This window comes from Mirounga leonina, unplaced genomic scaffold, assembly GCF_011800145.1.
Source record: "Mirounga leonina isolate KUSES-001 unplaced genomic scaffold, KU_Mleo_1.0 Mir_91, whole genome shotgun sequence".
NCBI classification, from domain to species: domain Eukaryota; kingdom Metazoa; phylum Chordata; class Mammalia; order Carnivora; family Phocidae; genus Mirounga; species Mirounga leonina.
Genome location: NW_023270839.1, coordinates 11824691 through 11847021, shown reverse-complemented (window position 1 = coordinate 11847021; position 22331 = coordinate 11824691). Strand labels below are relative to the sequence as shown.

At 40.3% G+C, this 22331-nt stretch overlaps 1 protein-coding gene across 2 annotated transcripts in view; it reads right to left on the bottom strand.

Annotated features, from left to right (window-relative positions):
• Positions 1-22331, bottom strand: part of FMN1 (formin 1) — a 283684-nt gene that overhangs the window by 240683 nt on the left and 20670 nt on the right. The gene's annotated exons all lie outside the window — the stretch shown is intronic.

Genomic DNA, 22331 nt, shown 5'->3' with positions numbered 1-22331 from the left:
CTCACATCACTCTTACAAGGTGGGTGCTATCTCATCCCAAGGTCCACTTTACAGATAAGGAAACCGAGGTACCCAGGTTAAACAACTTTCCCCAAAACACAAGCTAGTAAGTGCCAACAAATTCATTCAGGCCCAAAGAACCTGTGATTTTTACCCTGGAGAGTTTCTTGTTTGTTTGCCACTGCTGTTCTTATGGTTGTGTAAGCTTCAGGTATAACCCAAACTCCAAGTTCCTAGGCACTTAAAGGTTGCTGGCTTCACCCAATCACTAGAATCACTAGTAAACTCGGCAAATCTTTTCCGTAACTCTTTAAAAGGAGTCTGGGGTATTATTAATCCCAGGGAGGTTCCATGAGCCTGGGGTTAACATGAACAGTGTGAGTGACAATGGCTGGTCCCATCAAGTTATGTGACTATGATTCATCTATTTTCTCTATGGGGACTTCCAGAACTACAGTCACCAGTTTGTGGTTGTGTCTGGTTTTCATTTATACTCTCTCACACGTATCCAAGTCCCTCCCCTACACACACACACACACACACACACACACACACACACACACACCCCACTGGCAGAAACAGATTATGCACACAGTTGGGGAACTAGAGAATTCCTGATTTCCCTAATGGATGAAAACCATGGCTCTCTTTGTGCTCATGGATTCTAATTCGTACTGCCTTTGCCTTTCATTGGCCTTACCCATTGCCTCACATTGCTTCACACAGGGTTAGCACATACCTTCAATCTTAAAGGCAAAGGATCCTTCCTCTGAATTAAACTTGGAGAATACTCAGTATTTCCAAAGCTTTGCAGGCACAACAGTGAGGTCATTCTTTTGGTATTAGACAGCTGGACTTTATTTTAACAGTTGAATATTTATCTTAATGTATGTTAGGAAAAAAAAATCAAACTAGCACATAAAACCCATGACCTCATGGATATTACTGTTATAAGACAGTGTTGGTCAAAGTTTAGTCCCTGAAACTAAAGATCACCTGGAACTTCTTAGAAATTCTAATTCTCAGGCCCACCGCAGACTTAATAAGAAACTTGGAGGATGCTTTAATAAGGCTCCCAAGTGATTATGACCCATTCTAAAGTTGAGAACCAGTGCTTTTGAAGGTAAGTTACTTTTATTCACGCAAAAAGCACCACACAACCCAAAAAAGTTTAAAAATTTTTAAATAGTAAAAATGTATAAATATATGCTCCATATCATGGAGCTGGTACATAAGAGATATCATTTGGGAAAACACAGTAATTACTGACAGATGAATATATATTCAAACAAAGTTATCCATGAACAAACGCAGGAACTTTCTCCAACTATTTCTTACATTAACGAAAACGGTACTGGTCATAGAAGGCAAAATCACATACAATTTACTTCAATACCCAAGAATAAAATCAAATTTGAGCTCTCATATTTATTTATTTTTATTTTTTTTAAAGATTTATTTTATTTCTTCCAGAGAGAAAAAGAGAGAGCATGCAAGTGGCAGGAGAGGCAGAGGGAGAGGGAGAATCTCAAGCAGACTCCACACTGAGCGTGGAGTCCGATGTGGGGCTTGATCTCAGGACCCTGAGATCATGACCCGAGCCGAAATCAAGGGTCGGATGCTTAACCGACTGAGCCACCCAGGTGCCCCTGAGCTCTCATATTTAATATGCATATGAGGGTGAAGTGTATGGCCTGCTCTTGGTACCCAGTAGGTCCTCTAGATCTGCTTCCTCACCAGGTACCTATAAACAATGCAGTTTGGGAAAGGGATAGCTGCCTTGGTATCCATTAGCAACAATCAAGGAAGATTCAAAGTCAGTGAAGTCCAGAGAAAAAGTGGGCTATAATCAAAATCAACAGCAGTCAGCAGGTCCATCACCTGAAATGTCAACACAACACCTCTTTATCAGTGGGCCTTCAACAATCACAGTATAAGCATATAAGGAGCCCAATTATTTCTTCTGATGTTAGACTGCGGATAACACCTCTCCCTCTTCCCCTCTGCCCCACAACTGGACAATCTAAATACAAAGCCCCCCCCCCTTTTTTTAAAAAGATTTTATTTATTCATTTGAGAGAGACAGACCGAGAGAGTACACAAGCAGAGTGAGAGGCAGAGGGAGAGGGAGAAGCAGAGCTCCTGCTGAGCCAGCCAGGAGCCCAATGCGGGGCTTGATCCCAGGACCCAGAGATCATGATCTGAGCCGAAGACAGATGTCCAACCATCTGAGCCACCCAGGAGCCCCTCAAAGCCTTTGACACTAAGCACAAGCCACTGTCCACAAGTGGGGATCCTCAGCCCAACCTTATCCCCTAAACACTGTAAAACACCAAGCCAGTCTCCTTCCTTTCCTCTTTCTAGGCAGCTTCAGAGGCCTGCCCTGCTCTCTCCAGAAGTCTCACTATTTTAGTAAATAAACCTTTTCATACCCTCTTTTGTGGGTGGTGTATGTATGTAGTTATCAATCTTAGCATCTGAATCTAATTTGGATAGAGACCCATCCTGTCTCTTCAAAAAGGATGAGGCCAGGGAAGCCTGGGTGGCTCAAGTCGGTTAAGCAGCTGCCTTCGGTTCAAGTCACGATCCCAGAGTCCTGGGATCGAGCCCCACGTCCTCAGGGGGGAGTCTGCTTCTGCCTCTGACCCTCCCCTCCGCTTGTGCTCTCTCTCTCTTTTCTCTCAAATAAATAAACATATACAATCTTTAAAAAAACAAAAAACAAAAAGGATGAGGCCATGTAGAAGTTATGTGAATAATCAATGACTGTAGCTATTATTTTGTTCTATATATGTATAAAAAGGAGATGATTAGTTTCCTTTATCAGAAAAATAAACGATCGGACAATAGCTGGGAGAAGTCCCATGAGTTTAGGACTTTATCTTTCAATCTCTCTCCTTGGTTAAGAACATTTAGGATTTTCTCAGGCAGAAATATAAAAATGCCAGTATTAAAAGATGGGGAAAATATCCCAACTCTCCAGGCCCACCAGTTTCTCGGTAAACCTGGTAGCACTTTCATTCATGTGTTTACTATCACCACAAGCCAGGCACTGTACTAGGCAGTGGGTATAAGAAAATGAACAGCACGCACTTCCAGCCTGAAGGGCTTCTCAAGGTGAACCTCTTGGAAATGTCTTAGAAGCTTCTTGCACTTACACTTCAGTAGTAACACATTAAGCTTTTGTTTTCTTAAAAAAGATTTGACTTCATTCAATTATTTTATGTGGAGTTGTCAGAGGCTGGAACACGGCTCAGCAAATATTCATCCACTCTCACCTCGGTACAGAGCACCTCCTAGGATTTTTGGCTTTGGCTAGTGCCATGCAAGCGGACACGACGCAAGGAAAGGATTTATATTTGCTTGCACACAGTTTGGCTTGCCTCCTTCACTCCTGCTCCTTCACAAAAGAATGTACCCTAGGTAGCGACTACTCAGTCAGCCTGGGTCCCCCAGTGCAGACCTATCCCTTAGCCACGGTGAGCAGCCAAGTCCAGTCTGTGCACAGTGTGAAACAGCCCAGCCAGGCTCAATTGAACCACAGAGGACCCGGACACCTATGCAAATAAATGCTTGTTATTGAAAACTACTAGATTGTAAGCATGGTTTGTTACATGGCATTACTGCAGAAATAGCTGATAAATATCCTAAGTTTCCAGCCAAGTTTACTCTGTGGAGATTCATACCATACCATTTTAGAGGCTTTAAATAACTGGGATGGGGTCTCACTCACCAATATAGACAGAAAACAGCTTCAGGAAGAGGATAAACTGAAGGTGGGCGGGGATGATCAAGGAATGTATATCCTTTAATACTCAGCAATTGAGTCTTTATGTCCTGAAGTGATGGTCTAAAATAGGTACAAACGTCAGCAAATTCATGGTTATGTGTCTTTGACTCTGCCCAGACGCCCAAGGTAAATATTCAGGGCCAGGCCCTATGTGACAAACAGCTTCCCAAGAGGACAACATCCATTCAATGAAATTCTAGCTGCTGGTGCTAGGTAACTAGCCTTTTCGTGGGATCCTCTTCTGTCACCCTTATTTTCTATCCTGTTAAAGGGGAGATGCGAAACAGCTTAGAACTCCAGGAACATAAGCTCCCTGAAACTTATATTTCCCTTTCTATCCATGTAGCATTTAAAAGCCAAGAAACAAATCATCTACAGAGGCACACACTTGTCAGAATAAAATTTAGGCTCTGGCTGAAAGTACCTGATGGCTGCCATTAGGTGGCAGTCACAATACTTCATATTTAAACTTGAACCTTGCTACCAGTGGCATAGTAACACCTGAAGGGTTCCGTAGGGGTGGGGAGGTAGGGAGAGAGGAGGGTGGACCAGAGCTATGAAATGAACACTTTCCTTTACTATGACAGATGGACTAGTACGGATATGGTAACTATAGGAGACAAATTGCAACAAGTGAGGGCTATTTCCAACCACGTTTCCAAAAAGTTAAGTGACCCAATAGACCTCCAGTTGTTATAGGTTCACATTTTTTAGTTCCTCCTAAACCTGCTTAATAATGAAATCTAAAATCTAAAGCAAGAAAGTTAGAAGTCATAGGCGAGAACCAAAATAGAATAACATCTTGGAGAAATAGAAATGGAATAGAACAGCCAAGTGGTGCTTTGGACCCGAAGCTCTGAGCCTGCTGTGCCCCAGTTCCAGAGACAGGCAGGATGGCCTGGAGTTAGGCTTCTGCAGAGCTATGGGGGCTGAAAGGGCCCCCTGTGGGGCAGGAAACCAGGGCTAGGCTTGCTAAGAAAAAAGGAGAGGGGCACCTAGGTGGCACGGTTGGTTACATGCCTGACTCTTGGTTTCTGCTTGGGTCCTGATCTCAGGGTGGTGAGTTGGAGCCCCACCTCGGGCTCCGTGCTCAGCATGGAGTCTGCTTGCAATTCCCTCTCTCCTCCCTCTGCCCCTCCTCACTGTGCTCATGTGCTCTCTCTCAAGTAAATAAATCTAAAAAAAAAAGAAAGAAAGAAAGAAAGAATAGGAAAAGAGAGGGGGGCGGTTCCCAGATGGCAGGTAAAGGAAAGAAGTAAGAAGTTGCTGCCAACTGCTGTCTGGGGCTTGAACTGGAGGGTACAGACAGGGATTAAGACCAAACTCCAAACCCTGCCCACCCCTGTCCCCAGGGAATAGATCTGCAACATCCATATCACCACCTTGGACAGGGAACCCCAAACACCACTGGTAAGCCCAGCTTCTGATATGGGGGCCTTGCAAGGACCAGGTGAGACAACTGCGAGATAGACAAGTGTAAAGGGTGAGGGAAGACTTTTCTTTCTTCTTCTTTTTTTCTTTTAAAGCAACCTATAGATCAAGACCCTTCAAACCAAGCTGCCAGTACATGTGAAGAAAACTAAATGTCAACATAGGCAACAAGATCAAATATTGACACGTGAAATCACACAATACAAATTTTAAATATTAAACATGTCACAAGTATTCTGGTCATGTTTAGAATCTTCACCAAGATAATAACAACCATTATAAACAATGACAGTCACAGCACACTATGAAAAAAATAAGAACATTAGGGTTACCTAAAGAATTTATAAATATTCTACATGTAACGTATACTCATTGAAATTAAAAGTTTAAGAGCTGGATAAGCTGGCACAGTGAAGGAAATAATTTGTGAATAAAAGATAACACTGAATAGTTAACTAAAAATGCAGCATGGAACAAGACAAGGATAATAAAAAAAGTCATAATTGAGGAACTCTGGCATTGGTACATAGACAACAAAATAGACCATATAAAATAGGAAATAAAGTCTATAAATAGAGCTACTCACATATGGAAACTGGATGTGTGATTGGAGGGTATACTGAAACTTGTGGGGAAAGGATAGATTATTTCTAAATTAAAATATAAGAAGTATCCATACTTCAAACCATACACAAGAATCAATTCCAGTGGATAAAAAATCTAAATGTGAAAAGCATAAGAGAAAAAAAACCTTGGAAGAATCTTAGAGTATCTTTATGAAATTGGAGTTCAGAAAAAAATTTTTTTAGAAGAGGAAAACATTTTTTTTTTAAATTCAGTTGCATTAAAATTACCAAAATGACGTATGTTAAAAGAAGTCACTAGAAAATGATAAGCTATATACACAGATAAGACATTTGCAAAGCATACGACCAACAAAAGATTGGCATCCAGGACAAACAAGTACCAGAAAGAAATAAGAGGTGGTATCTCAATGTGGTTTTAATTTGAATTTCCCTGATGGCTAATGATGATGTGAAATAAGTCAAGCAGAGAAAGTCAATTATCATTTGGTTTCACTTATTTGTGGAACATAAGGAATAGCATGGAGGACATTAGGAGAAGGAAGGGAAAAATGAAGGGGGGAAATCGGAGGGAGAGATGAACCATGAGAGACTATGGACTCTGAGAAACAAACAGGGTTTTAGAGGGGAGGAGGGAGGGGGGAGGGGGGATTGGTTAGCCCGGTGATGGGTATTAAGGAGGGCACGTACTGCATGGAGCACTGGGTGTTATACGAAAACAATGGATCGTCGATCACCACATCAAAAACTAATGATGTACTGTATGGTGACTAACTTAACATAATAAAATTTAAAAAAAAAAGAAAGAAATAAGAGAAGCAACCAATTAAAAAAAAAAAAAGACCAAATGGACAGTAAATTCTGGAAAAGGAGTTCCAAATGAGCAATTCATTATATGCTAACAAACATATAAAAGAACAAACTCACTTGTCTTCAAGATGATGCACATTAAAACTATAGTGGGAGACTATGTCACACACATCAGATTTGGATTGTTACAAAGCCGGCTAATAACTAACTGCTGGTGAGAGAGAAGAATGAGAATTCCACACTGCTGATGGGAGTATTAACTGCTACAGTCGCTCTAAAGATCATTTTGTCAATATTGAATTTACAGGTATACATCAATAAAACCAAAACTTCTACCTCAAGTTTACCCCTGGTGAAGCATTCACATATGAACACAAGTGTTAAAAAGAACATTCACAGAAGCATTGTTCCTAAACCATGAAAAATGGGAAAAATTTAAATTTCTATCAACAATGCAGATAAGCAAGTATTGAGTGATATATTCAAAGCGATACCACGCAGACATTAAAATGAATGAACTAGAGCTATACATACTGACAGGTTATCTGAGAAAAAGTCACTGAAAAATACACATAGTCGGATGCCATTTTTATAGACTTTTAAAACACATAACCATTTTATATACTGTTTGGGGATTTTATACCTAAGTATAAAGAAGTACACAGGATTAATAAACAATTTCACCTAAGGGGATGGTAAAGGGCATACAAAATGCTTCAAATGCATTTGTAATGTTTTATTTCTTACGTGGTGGGTATAATCATGACCTTGAAAAGGGGCTCCTGGGTGGCTCAGTCGTTAAGCATCTGCCTTCGGCTCAGGTCATGATCCCAGGGTCCTGGGATGGAGCCTCGAGTCAGACTCCCTGCTCAGCGGGAAGCCTGCTTCTCCCTCTCCTCCCGGCTCATGCTCTCTGTTGCTATCTCTGTCTCTCTCTCTCAAATAAATAAATAAAATCTTTAAAAAAAAATCATGACCTTGAATGTAAGTAACATTAAAATATATAACATATATAAAGCAAAACCTTAAAATATATAAAGCAAAAACTGACAGAAATAAGTAAAATAGGAGCTCATACCCCTCTATCATAAATTGATAAATACAGCAAATAAAAACACTAACTGATACCATTAACAACCCTGATTATATATAACCCAGAGCCCAACAAATCGACCATATGCATCCTTTTTAGGCACATATATTTGCAAATATTGATGATTCACCTTAAAAATCTCTTTAAAATTTCAAAGTAATGCTATCATACAGACCATCTTCTCTTTCTATAATGCAATTAAAAACAAAAAAAGGATAAACTAAAAATAAAAAAAAACAAAATTAGCAATGCTAATTCAGTGATTTGTGAAAATAAACCATGCAACTATGCAGAGTTTATTCTAAGAATGCAAGAGTTACATACCATCCGAAAATTTATCAGTGATATCTACCACAATATACTAATGGAGAAAAACTATATCTCAAAATCTCAAAACAATACAGAACAACACGAAAAATACCTTAATAAAGCTCAACATTCATTCTTAGAAGGGAATCAAATTCATGATATCTATCAAGAATTTTCAGCAAACTTCAAATATAATAATGAAAACTTCAGGAAGCAAGATTAAGAATGCCCACTGTCACCCTTACTTTCCTACATTATGCTAGAGGTCTGGGACAAGGCAGGAAGAAATGAGATGTAAGAATTTAGAAAGGAAGAGACAAAACTGGTATTATTTACAATAATATAATTATCAAAATTTATACATCGATACTGTTTGTACAGGGTTTAAAATACCCATGCTACATACACAGATAGGCCTAATTGTGAATGGCATCTCCTATCGTTCTGCATGGTGGTGGCCCCCATACCAACTTTGGGAACGCGGCTATCTCTAGGGAGACAAGCAGAGAAACTGGATTAAGGAAGATTACAAAAAGGGGCTCAACACTGGCTTTTAAAAGTCTGAAGAAATTATGGCAAAGTGTTTAGATACAGATGGTATACAAATGCATACTTTTTGATATTTTTCTATTAGTTTGAAATGATTCAGGATTCAGGAATGTCTTCTATAAATGATGATGGCTATCTCCAAAATTTCACAGTATAATCTATGTGCACATAAGACTAGGTTTAGCTTTATAGTCAGTGACAAAAATTGCCTCCCTCAAACAAAATGAATATACAAAGTACCAGGAAGAGGAAACACACACACACTTCCTCTCTCTCTCTCTCTCTCTCTCTCTCCAGGTGGCACATATAAGAATTTGTTGACTTGATAGAAAACTTTGGGAGAAGTTCCAGTTTGTGCCTCCACTCAACTGACAGAGCCCTTTATTTAAGGCCAACAAAACGAACCTCAGGAGAGGGAGGTGAAGGTCAGTCTCGGGAGAGGCAGGTGAAAGCTAGCCAGCTTTAACTTGATTGAGAGTGGAATTTTCTAGTAAACCAGGCCAGACAAGTACCCAGGAGGCCAGGCCACCTGCCCAGGTTTCTAAGGGAGAGAGGACACTCGCGTCTCCCAAATGATGGAAAAGTACTCAAATACATCACGCTGCACCTGCTACAGGGGTTACTGCCCAGAAGTAGAAGGTCTTAACTCGCATCGCTTCTACCATTCAGAATTTAAGCACTGATTTGTGTGTGTGTGTGTCTCTGTGTGTGTGGTTGGGGGAGGGTTTCTTTTCAAGCCTACATCTCTCAGTCCTAACACCAAAGATGGGAAAACCTATCAGACATACAGGAAGACAGCAGAGTAAGAGTTTGGGTTGGAGAGCTGAGCAGCAGCTTCTCTGCAGGAATATGGTAAGAGTCAAGGTCGCATCAAGGAGGCCCAGCCCAGAGAAACTAGACAGTGCTCTGGCCCACCATCCAGCCCACATCTCCATGGACTTGCCAGATTTAGAAATAAAAATACAGGATACTCAGATGTGAACTTTAGATAAACAACAGGTAACTCTTTTAGTGTGTCTCATGTAATGTTTAAGACCTATTTATACTAAGTAATTATTCATTGTTTATTTGAAGTTCACATTTAACTGGACAACCTATACTTTATCTGGCAATCCTACTTTAGGATCTCTAAGCATTCTTAATGGGAACTGTGTTCAAAGGGCCAGTAATGTATAGATATTGGGAGAACATGTATGCACACAAGTAGAAACTGGCATGCCAGCCTTGTCAACAGCCAGAAACATTGATTCTAGACATTTCTGTTGAGCGTGTCTTTTTAAAAATCTTCTGGATATTGTTTTAGTTTCGCAATGATAGTTTTAGTTTTGTTTTTCCCCAAGTAATCTGACCTTTTCAGATAATTTCTCACCAAAAGTTATGAAGTCAATTATCAAGTCTTCAAAGTGAACGGAACAAACAATAACATACTAACTAAAACAGAGACAAGATATATATACACACAAATACACACATCACCCACTTTCCCTTCTTGTAGAGACTTCAGAATACCATTCACAAGAGCATATGAAGAGAAGCCTACACTGATTCACAGGCAAAATACAGTCACTACTCAGAGGCTGTAACACACTTTGGAAAATCAGTCATGTGTAGCTGACCACCTCTGATCTTGCTGCATTGTTACTAAAGTAAAACTCAGCAAAGATAAACAGAAGACACAACGGGCTCACTTGTGAATGCCGAAATTCTTCATCGGCCAACTAATTTAGTCCCCTTACTCAGTGCTTCTCAGCTGTGGCTACATAATAGAATCACCTAATATGTAGGTGGCTTAAAGACTACTTATGCATGGATCCCAGCCCAGAGACAGATTTAATTGGTATGAGATGCATGTTGGGCACTAGAGTGATTCTAATATACAGCCAAGCTCAAGAACCATGGCATTTGTGAGTTTATCCCCAATGATGTCTGGCAAGGCTAGAAAGTGACACATATATCAAGACTGTAAAAAGTATGCTCCTCCATTGGCTGCTACCTCCAAGCGCTCCTCTATCCAAGCTAACGAGGCCATGAAAGCTAACTCTGCATTGAGCCAACAGCTATTATACAGGAACTGGGTTCTTCCTTGCTGCACTGTTGTTCCCCTGAAATTCTAGCATCCAGAGACAATGCTCAAATGTTGGGAATACATAGAAGGGATGGCAGATGGGAAAAAAATAAGCATAAAAAAGGCAAGATCTTTTAGGCAATTGCACTTAACTGGTAAATCTCAACGTAACCTACCAGATTATCATTTAGAAATGCACCATCTGGGCAGCATGAGAAACTATCAGCTGATTTCATAGCAATGCTTAGCTCAGTCTGGCAGCAAATCTCCCAGGGCTGCAATGCCAACACACCCCTGCCACTCTTCAGGTAGGACCTGGTGAGGAAACACATCTTTCTTCCCCAAAGCCCCACTCTGAGATTCAAGGCCAAGTCTTTTTTTTTTTTTTTTAAGATTTTATTTATTTATTTATTTATTTATTTATTTATTTATTTATTTATTTTTGAGAGAGAGTGCTCACGAGCCCATGCACAGACATGCCAGCTGGGGGAGGAGCAGAGGGGAGGGAAAGGGAGGGGGAAAGAATCTCAAGCAGACTCGCACTGAGCATGGAGCCCTACATAGGGCTCATCTCATGACCCTGAGATCATGAACCCAGCCAAAACCAAGAGTCAGAGGCTGAACTGACTGAGCCACCCCGGCTTCCGAAGGCCAAGTCTTGATTAACTATTACAGAAACAAGACACTCCTTGAGTTTCTCCTCCTTCCTATGACTAGAGTGATAGGTCAAACTATAAGAAGTAATTTTCACAAATTCAAAAATAGTAATACAGCAAAAGGATAAATTTACCATCACAAAAGGTAACAGGACTTCCTAGATTTTATGACAAGTGAGAATTTTCATGATTTACCTAATGAAATGACATCATCAGAAGTCATCTGTTTTGGCAAATTAAAGCTAGTTTTATTTATTTATTTTTATTTTTTTGGCAGAGACAGAGAGTGTACAAACGGGAAGCATCAGGCAGAGGGAGAGGGAGAAGCAGGCTCCCCGCTCAGCAGGGAGCCTGACGTGGGGCTCGATCCCAGGACTCTGGGATCATGACCCGAGCTGAAGGCAGACACTTAACATTCTGAGCCACCCAGGTGCCCCTTAAAGCTAGTTTTAAAAGACATATAAAACCTAAATCATAAAATCACAGAATCTTAAAGATAGAATCTCAGATGTCACTTAGGCTAGCCCCCCTACCTCAAAGTACATAGGAAGAAACTAATACCCAAATAAAATGACTCATTTGCCGTATAGCATAGAGAATCTCAATCAGCAGGCAAAAACACATTTTATGACTGAGGGAGGAAAATAAGTCACATGGCTATTCAGGAGAACACAGGTCTCCTGACTACGTTTTTTTTTTTTAAGATTTTATTTATGACTACTTTTTTTTTTTTTAAGATTTTATTTATGTATTTGACAGAGAAAGACACAGCGAGAGAGGGAACACAAGCAGGGGGAGTGGGAGAGGGAGAAGCAGGCTTCCTGCTGAGCAGGGAGCCCGATGTGGGGCTCCATCCCAGGACCCTGGGACCATGACCTGAGCCGAAGGCAGACACTTAACCACTCAGCCACCCAGGCGTCCCCTGACTACTTTTTTTTTTTTAAGATCTTTCTTTCTTTTCTTTCTTCTTTCTTTCTTTCTTTCTTTCTTTCTTTCTTTCTTTCTTTCTCTCTCTCTCTCTCTCTCTCTCTCTCTTTCTTTCTTTCTTTGAGAGAGAGCACAAGCAGGGGAAACAGCAGGCAGAGGGAGAAGCAGGCCCCCCACCGAGCAAGAAGCCGGATGCGGGGTTCGATCCCAGGACCCCAAGATCATGACCTGAGCTGAAGGCAGACGCTTAACCAACTGAGCCACCCAGGCATCCCCTTTCCTGACTACTTCTAATATGTTATCTACCATACGTTGAAGCCTCATTCCGGCTTGGAAATGAGGTCAAACGTTCAGAATAAAGGGAAAGGAAAAGAACAAGAGGTTATGAAGGAGGAGGAAAATATTTGCTGCAGCAGCTACTGTGAACAGAAGAGCCCAGACCAGGAACACATATCCGAGCTACCAGACAGCATGGAGGTCCTGCGTGTCATCAGAGACCACAGTCACAGTGGCAGGGCCTGGACAGTCAGTCGTATCCTTTCTTCCAACAGCTTCTGCAGTCCAGCTAGAGGTAGGAAGAAACAAATATGTGAATCTCTCCGGGGCTGGGGATTAGTCAGATGGGTGCTACTAAAGGTGATAGGTAAAGAAATCAAGGACATCACCAAGAATATGACTGAAGGGAGAGAATCTCAACGCCCTAAGAAGGAAGTGAAGGCAGGAGAGGCCGGCAGACATGAAGAAAGATGTTTGGAGTCTAGCCCGTGAGGAAGAGAAGGGGTCTGTGTTTTTGGAGAACGGAGGGGAAAGCTGGAATGACAGAAGGTGGTGGACAGAAATGGAGACATTATAATTCAGTTTCAAAATGAAAGCTCTTTTGAGGAAAAATAAGGTCCAGGATATAGAGCATAGCTGACTGCAGAGGATCCTCCTGGAAGGGAGGAGAGGCCAGGATTTGAAATGGGTTGTCCGCGTGGTCATGAAAGGAAAGGAGAGGGTATGACCTGGGAGGTCAAGGGATGAGCATCACAAGAAAAGTAGCCTTAAGGCATGAAATAACATCCCTGAAGCCCCAAAGGACCAAAAGACCATGTGACTCTTTATGGGTTGATATTCTGACTTATTTGGATTTTTGTTTTGCTTTTAAGAGCTCTCACTGTACAAGGATTAGGAACTTGCAATAAAAATATCCTTATGGGTTTAGTGGAATCATTAGGATCTGGTTGTGATTATAAAACCAAATAAATGACTTATATACCATATTCTGTTACCAAGCCATGTTTAATGATGTACTAATACACATATTTCCTCAAATACAAGACACCCATCAATTCTAAGATTCATCAGTATTTATATACCACTAAGAAGGAAGAAAATGCTACCAATAAGAATTGTAAAATGTCATCAACTGTAAAATATACCATAATTTCAGACCTGGAAAATGTGTATCATACGTTAGGTGAAATATATTTTTAACTCACTTAATCTTCATAAAAGTTTTATGTGGGAGGTACTGTTATTACCCCCATATTAGAGATAAAAAAACCAAGACACAGATTAAGTACTTGCCTACATTCATAGGAATACAGCCAGGATTTGAACCCAGAAAGCCTGGTGATAGAATCCACTCTTAATCTTAGCCCAGCTGAAGAGATATTCATTGAAGAGGACAAAAAATATCATGATACACCAACCTAAGCTTTCTGCCATCATTACCAGAAGGAGCCAGCATTATGGAGTATCTGTTGCTGATACAGCCCGAGGACATGGACTTCCTCAGAGAGAAGTCACATTCCACAGAACAGATCTGACTCAGACCGGGTCCTCTCCAGGAGATCCACCCCAGTTAGTGTTTTCCTGAAATCCAGTGCTTATTGCACCGACTAATCAGCACCAACTCATCCTCACATGTCCACAGGATTTTTCCCCGGGGCCATTATTGTGTCCATTCCTCTTTAGCGACATTTATTCCTTCCCTTTTCTAATTGTCATCATGTGCTTCATTTCATTTAGGTGATTCCTGGAGCCACATTCATGGCTGTTCCTAATAGAGAAGCCACAGCTGAACAAGCAACCATATGCACCCAGCCATCCAGCCTCCGCCTGTTCCATCCCCTTTGGCTCTCACAACCAATAAGCTGGAGGCCAGGCTCATGAATCCATGCATTCCCTTTACAGCTCACTGCCCCAGTTGCTGTGGGAACAGATGGCATAGAAATAGAAAGTCAGAGTCGCTGTTTCCATGTCTTATAAACATATTAACAAATGTTCAACCTTGCTGGTAATCAAAGAAATATTAACAAAGCTCAAGATACCATTTTTCTCACTCTATTTGAAAAACACTTTTATTTATTTTATTTTATTTTATTTTTTTAAAGATTTTATTTATTTATTTGAGAGAGAGAGAATGAGAGACAGAGAGCACGAGAGGGAAGAGGGTCAGAGGGAGAAGCAGACCCCCCACCGAGCAGGGAGCCTGATGCGGGACTCGATCCCGGGACTCCAGGATCATGACCTGAGCTGAAGGCAGTCGCTTAAGCAACTGAGCCACCCAGGCGCCCTGAAAAACACTTTTAAATCGTGAAACCTAATGTTGTCTAAAAAGCAATAAATAGAATCATAAAGTATAGACCTCATCATTATCAACAAAAAAATTACTGCTGCTAGAACTATTGTTAGTATCAACATTTACTATCTTCTATGAACCAGGCAATGTGCTAAGCATTTTATCTTACTTTTTCTAATCCTTAGAGGTAGAGAGTACAATATTCCATCTTATAGGACACAGAAGGTCACTGGTTAAGAAAGATAAATGGGTACTACCTTTTGGAAGGTCAGTCTAGCAATAGGTATCATTGTGATTGAGAGAGCAGAAGGCCTGGGTTGAATTCTAGTTCTGCCCCTCAGAAGCAGGGGGACCTGGGTCAAATTATTTCACCTTCTGTGTCTTTGTTTCCTCATCTGTAAAAGGGGATAATGAAGATTCCTCCTTGACAAGGTTGTTGCGAAGATGAGAGTTAACATTTGCACAGTGCTTAGAGCGGCGCCTAGCATAGGAATATATTTTTAGCTGTATTACAATTATTATTATTTCATCTTAACTGCTAATGTTGCTTCCTGCTTCACTGACAAAACTGAACTTCCACATCCTCCCACCTAGCAGCACTGATTACCCACATTCTCTGCCCTTGAATCTATTACTAAAGAGGATTTTCCACGCTCCTACCAAAGCCAGCCTCTCTGCTAATACACAAGACCTCTACCCTACTCACATGCTTAAAGAGATCACTCCAGCAACTCTTTCTTCATCCTACATCAAAGTTCCCCTTTCTACTGGAACTCTCTCTTTGGCATAAAAAATGCTATTATTTTTCCCATCCTAATTAGGACAAAATGAAATCTTTCTTTTAATCCCATGTGAACCATCAGCCGCTACCCCAATTGTGTTTCTTTTGCAACAAAACTTCTCAAAAAATTGCCTACATACTGTCTCCAATTGTCATTTTCTCTTCAAGCCACTCCAATTTAGACTTTCCCCCCCCTCCCTGCCAGTAACCTCCAGTATCTTCTATGTTTCTAAATTCAGTGGCCAATTCTCAGTCCTTACTTTACTTGCTCTACCATTTGGCACATTCCTTCTCTCCTTGTTATTTTTTTTTTTTCACTAGCATGCAGGACCCCGGGATCTTTTGTTTTTCCTGCTACCTCACTAGAAACTCCTTCTCAGTTTACTTTGCTGATTCCTTCTCTTGGTCTCAGTCTCTTCCTGTTGGAGTTCTCCAGGGTCACTCCTGGTTACCCTTTTCCATCTACACTCAGCATTTCATTCAGCCTGAGTTTTAAATACCAACTTTTACATGTACAAATGACTCCCAGTATGTATCTACAGCTTCTCCCCCATCCCACACTCATATCCAAATGCCTGCTAACACTTCCTTGTCCGTGTCAGATGAACATCTCAAGGTTAACATTAGAAACAATGCCAAAAAAAAACCCAAAAACCAACCAAACAAAAAAACCCAACACCTGATATTCCTTCTACCACCCAGTCTTCTCCCCCAGTCCATGGCAATTCAACCGTTCCATTGCTCAAGTCAAAAACCCTGACATCATCCCTGACTGTTCTTCCTCACATCCAATCTATTGGTAAATCCTGATGGTTCTATCTCCAAAACAAATCCAAAATCCAATTACTTTTCATTGCCTCCCCTGCTAACTACCATAGTCCAAGCTACCATCTCCTGAGCAAGTATCATCTCTTGTCTGAATCACCATGATAACCCAATAACTGTGACCTGGGTCTCCGGGCCGCCTCACTCCTGCCCCGGTCTGGAGTTGAACACAGCAGCCAGAGGGAGCTCTTCCAAACACAAGGTGAAGCATGTCCTGCTCTGCTCAAAATTCTCTACCAGCTCCCCAATTCCATTCTCAGCACAGAGGCCAGGGTCAGTGTCCTGCTCTGGCCAACAGTGTTGCACATAAGGGATTCCTTAATCTTTTTCTGTGTGTGTGCCACGGACCCCTTTGGCAGTTGGTAAAGCCTATGGGGCCTTTCTCAGAACAATACTTTTAAATGTATGAAGTAAAATACAATAGATTGCAAAGGAAACCAACTCCATTGTCAAGATATTTTTAAGTGTAATACAGCAACAAATGCACTCCTTTATTAGTACATTAAATAAGAAGATCGAGTGGCAGGCCTAATTACTAACATAAGTTTGATGTGATGTGGTGATGGACACAACCATATTTTAAGACATTCACAACAGCTATAATGTAATGTGATACTATCTGTGATTTCTATTGCCGACAAGGTCATAGGTTCTATTGAGTTACAGAGGTTTTTCACCTACGTTCACGATGGAAAGAAATGCTCAATTTCATTTAGATGTTATAATTAAAGATAAAAATGAAATGCTTTTCTCATCCAAGTTCATAACCCCGTGAATTCTATACCAGATCCTTTAGAGGTCCTTAGACCCCAGGCTAGGAACCTCTTCTTGGGGCTAGTGGCTTAACCTCTCCAGTTACAAGACCACACTGTACCCATCTTGTACTTAGAGTCCTCACACTGGCCCTTCCCTCTCTGGCATTCCCTTATCTCTTTCCCTTGCCTTGTATCTTTGCTCAGTGTCTTCTCAATGAGTCCTGCCCTAACCACTCTATCTAAAACGGCAACAAACCCTTCCACCACAGTCCCAATGCTTCCTATCTGGCTTTTCTTTCCCATAGCATTTATCACCATCTACTATACTATATAATATATTTACCATAATTCTTTATTATCTGTATTCAACACTGTTCCACCCCCCCTCTACCCCATGCAAGCTCCTTGAGAGCAGGAACTTTTTTCTGTTTTGACTCAACTGATGTAATTCAGATGCCTAAAACATGGCAGGCATGTAGGAAGTGTTCAAGCAATACCACGGAACAATTTTATTTGAAATGTGTACACTTATTTGAGTGTCTATTACGTTAAACACTTCACAATTTAAGAACACACTATTAAGAGATTTTATCCATTCATTATCACTGTATATCCCCTATTTATTTCTTCCCATTCATTCCAAAGTGAATCCCTATTTCTTAGAAATGTTCCTTTATTTATCTTGAAAGGAGACACGATCCTGTGAGCTGACATGTCTGTCAGTTTAATAGCACAAAACATTGGTTCTGGAGTCAACTGCCAGCGTTCAAGTATCGGCTCCTCTCTTCACTAGTCTTGTAAAGCCCGAGAAAAGTATATAACTTTTATAAGCCACAATATTCTCATCAGTAAAATAAGAATTATCTACTTCACAGCATTATAATCAGCATTAAAATTTAATTATTAAATCCATGTATAGCGTTTAGTTCATTTCTATGTATCTTGGCAGATATAAAAAAATCATTATTGTTATTATCAGTAAGATATGGAAATTCCTTCTTCTAATACAAGTTGCAGAGTAACCATTTGTACTGTTCATGAGTGCCTAATATCCCCTCTCTCACTGAGAATAATTTAGAAAAGACTCCTAAATTGTCAAGACAATAGAAGCATGCTTATATTTAGGATTAGAATTTAGGAAACAAAGGAAAATCCACTCCTTTAAGACAACCACTGTTTGCATTTTGCTATATTTCCTTCTGTTCTTTGTCCTATATATCTTATCAGAGTTGTAACCAGTCACATCTATTTTTTTTAAATGACTTTGAACTTTGTAGTAAGTGATTTATTTAACTTCTGATCCATAGTAAAATTAAGAGATAAAGTAAGACAGAAACCACACTCCTTTCTTGCTGACTTCCCAGAGACCAGTCTTAAGAGTTCTGGAAGATTAGCTCATACCCCAGACACAGAAGCTGTGGATGGTTCTCCAGGGACAGCACGACAGAATCTCTTTGTTCCAGGCAGAGACAGCTACCTTCCCACTCTCCTTCAAACACCCCACAGCTGATCTGAGTGTGAGTGAGCGTCCTCTCAGCGTCTATAAAGACCAGTTGATTCCACAAGTGCAGGGTAGCAAGGGGAGGGGAGCAAGCTCTCTGAGCAGGCTCACATGTGAGGGAAGTGTCCTTTGTAACCTTAGTCTCCAGTTATAGCCACTAAAAACCAGGCAGTAAGCCACAGGGAACGGAGCTCTGCCACGCCCTCGGGAAAGACAAACACTACTGACACGTTTTGTAGAAATGAACCCGCCACTTTCACTTGACACTCAGAACTAAATAAATGTCAGCTGTTATCATGTATATTATCATGCCTGGATCAGGCCGCATAATCTACAGTTTTAACTTGGTCACTGGTGATTCTGATGCAGTATTTCTCAAAGTGTAAATGAGAGTGCTCTTCAAACTCTTTTGCACAAGCTGACACCGGGCAACCTACATCACCCCCCTCCCCGCCTCCTGGGTGGGACCTGTGTGACTTTCTCCCGGAAGCTCCCAACTGTCTTCATGTTAATGCCTCCTAAGAGGGGAAAACAACTTTAACTTGACAATGGCAAAGGCCTCCAGTGTCCTGTAGGTCCTCTTTAGCATGAGAAAGTTCTTTTGAAAACATCCTTTTTCCCTACCCCCAACTCCCAAATACATCATCAGCCACCCTTCACAAACCAGGGCAGCAGCTCTTTCTGCACATAGGTCCTGTCCCCATGCTTTCATAAAACCACCATTTTGTACCAAATATGTCTCAAGAATTCTTTCTTGGTTGTCGGCTCCGGACCTCACCCCACCAAACCTCACCTATATTCCAAAACTACATCATATCTACTACAATTTTTCCAAAATAATAACATACTCCTCGTACATTTTGCAATTGAAATCTAAAATTTTTCGTTGTAAGTTTAAACAGTTACAAAGGACAGATTCTGAGGAGTTTGTCAATATTGATATCTTAAAAATAAACCCATTACACTTTAAAATGTAGCTAATGGAATGTAATAACACCATGATTTGCCACTCGGCATTACCTGTTTACAAAGGCTGTGAACAAACTGCTTTTAACCTTCGGAAATTTTACACAGTTCCTTTTCATCCTTTCAAACATTTCAATTTTTTTTTTCAGAATTTATCCCAATGTAATATAGTTTTATGTTTAAATGCCTATCATTTTTCACCCTCATAATTTCCATGGAACACAAATATAAAAATAATTTGAATTTTCCGGGATCACAAGAATTTTAGTTCCAGGTTTACTATTCAGCAGAGTTATCAAAATTTTTTATTAATTCCTAGTACATGAAAACACATTCATGTGATTATTAAACATTAAAATTTAATTGGAAATGTATCCCTTACCACAATGAATAGAATGGATTTTTTTGATGCTCTAATAAAGAAGGCTTCCCAGATACCATTATTTGGAATTATCCTTTCATACCCTGGAGGTTTTTACACTTGAGGAAGGTACAGCAAGACTTAGAATAGGTGAGACTTATGCCTTTCCTTTAAAAATTGGGTGAAAGTCTCATTTGTTACAAGTACTCATGAAAGCTGAGAATCTGGAAAGTAATTTGCTCAAAATTACCTATCCACCCCCCACTATACTGCTTAGAAGGTCCTTCTATGTCCAGTTTGAAGACTGCTGATCCGAACTCTCTTGAGAAAAAGATTCATGGGCCTACTCCCTATCTGAATTAGTAGGCTCCCCAGATAGTCCTCCCTACCACCTCACACACTCAAGATTGAGAAAGACTTAATTGGGGGATAAAACAAATACATAAAATATTAAACAATATTAAGATTTGAAAACTCAACAATAAAAGACCTATCATAAGCAGTACCTGGCAGCCAAGGCATTCAGAAAGTCTCCCAAGAGTGGGAGTCAAAGGCTTTCTAAAGGAAGCAACGCTGGGACTGGGGAGGGGGGCGGGCGATGGTTAGAATTTGAAAGATAAAAAGGCGGAATCAGTTTACCAAGTTTGAAAACTGTGATATTGATTTTGTTGGCAAGGAAGGAGCAATTGACGTCTTCAGAAAATAAGTGGCTAATTATAGAGACTCTGGTGGTATGGCAGTGGGTTATTTTGTCTGAGTGTTGCAATCAGGACAATTGCTTACTATTTAAAATAGAAATAGATTGTTGAGAATATTAATTTTTTTTAAAGATTTATTTATTTGACAGAGAGAGACACAGAGAGAGAGGGAACACAAGCAGGGGGAGTGGGAGAGGGAGAAGCAGGCTTTCCGCGGAGCAGAGAGCCCCATGCGGGGCTCAATCCCAGGACCTGAGCCAAAGGCAGACGCTTAATGACTGAGCCACCCAGGCACCCTGAGAATATTAATTTAGGTAAATTGGTTTTATGCAACTGATTTTACATGAGTTAGTTTTAGGCAAATTGACCTAGAGCTGAACATATTTTATCCACAAACTGGGTAATCTATAAATATAATAAAGATTAACATATATCACTCTTAAGTCCCACATTCATTCCAGGCTGGAAAAAGAAGATTTTAATTCAAATTATCTCATTTTATTCTTTCAATAGCCCTGGAAATAGGTTTAGCAAGAGGTATAAGTCATCACCTAAAGTGAAACCAAAGGGTCTACTGATTTTTATTAACTCTGATTCCTTAATCACTCAATATCACAAATAAAGATTTTTTCAATGAATCCATTCACAAGAAGATAGAAATCTATGATTGCCTTTATCATCCATTCTCTGGACCATTACAAGGAATTCCAAACTGGTCATCCTACTTCCCCACAGCAACCTCTCACTTTCATCCCAGTTTCATAATCATCCTCAGTACCTCTAGAGCAATCTTACAAAACCCATATTTGGTCCTGTTATTCCCCTGCCTAAAACCTTTCAATGGCTCCTCCCATAATCAACAGCCCAGGTTCCTATATAATTTCTCTCCCCCAAAGATCTAGCCTCCTCCAAGTCTACAGGTTTAACACCCTTGCATATCATTTCCTTTGTCTTATCTATCAGGCATAATAAACTACTTGCAATTCTTCAAACAAACCCTGCTCTGTCTTTCCTTTGCATGTTTGGTCTATCTTGCTTCCACCTGACTTATCCAGCCTACTGTCTTCCAAATCTGCTCAGAAGGCCCGTCCTAATTACTATAGGTAGAATTGATCATACTTTTCTATGTGGTCTACTATAAGTATTATAAATACATAATATATTGTACATACATAATGTGTATGTGTATGTATGGTGGAATATATATATCCCTCAGTAAGAGCATAGAATGTTTGTTGTACTCATTTGCATACATTTCACCTCTCTGCCACCCCCCTCTGTCACCTACCTTCTGCCCCTCCACCAAAAAAGGAAAAAAAAGAACCATGAGTTGATTGAATGCAAGGATCTTGTCTTATTCATCTTTGCATTCTAAGCACCTATCACACTTACCAGTACATAGTGGATGCTCAGTAAGCATTTGCTAAATGAATAAATGAATACATTACTATTTGTAATTTGTGTGATTAATAACACCAATGAATTCAACACTAACCATGTGCTAGATGCTACTAAATATGAGTTAGATATAATCTAAGAGCATCAGTAACTCTGATGTCACAGCCATTTACCTGCACCTTCTAAGATTACAACACAAGATAGAATATGTGCTCTAAGTAAGTCAAGAGAAATCCCCTAGGAGTCATCCTAGCCAAGTCAGGTAG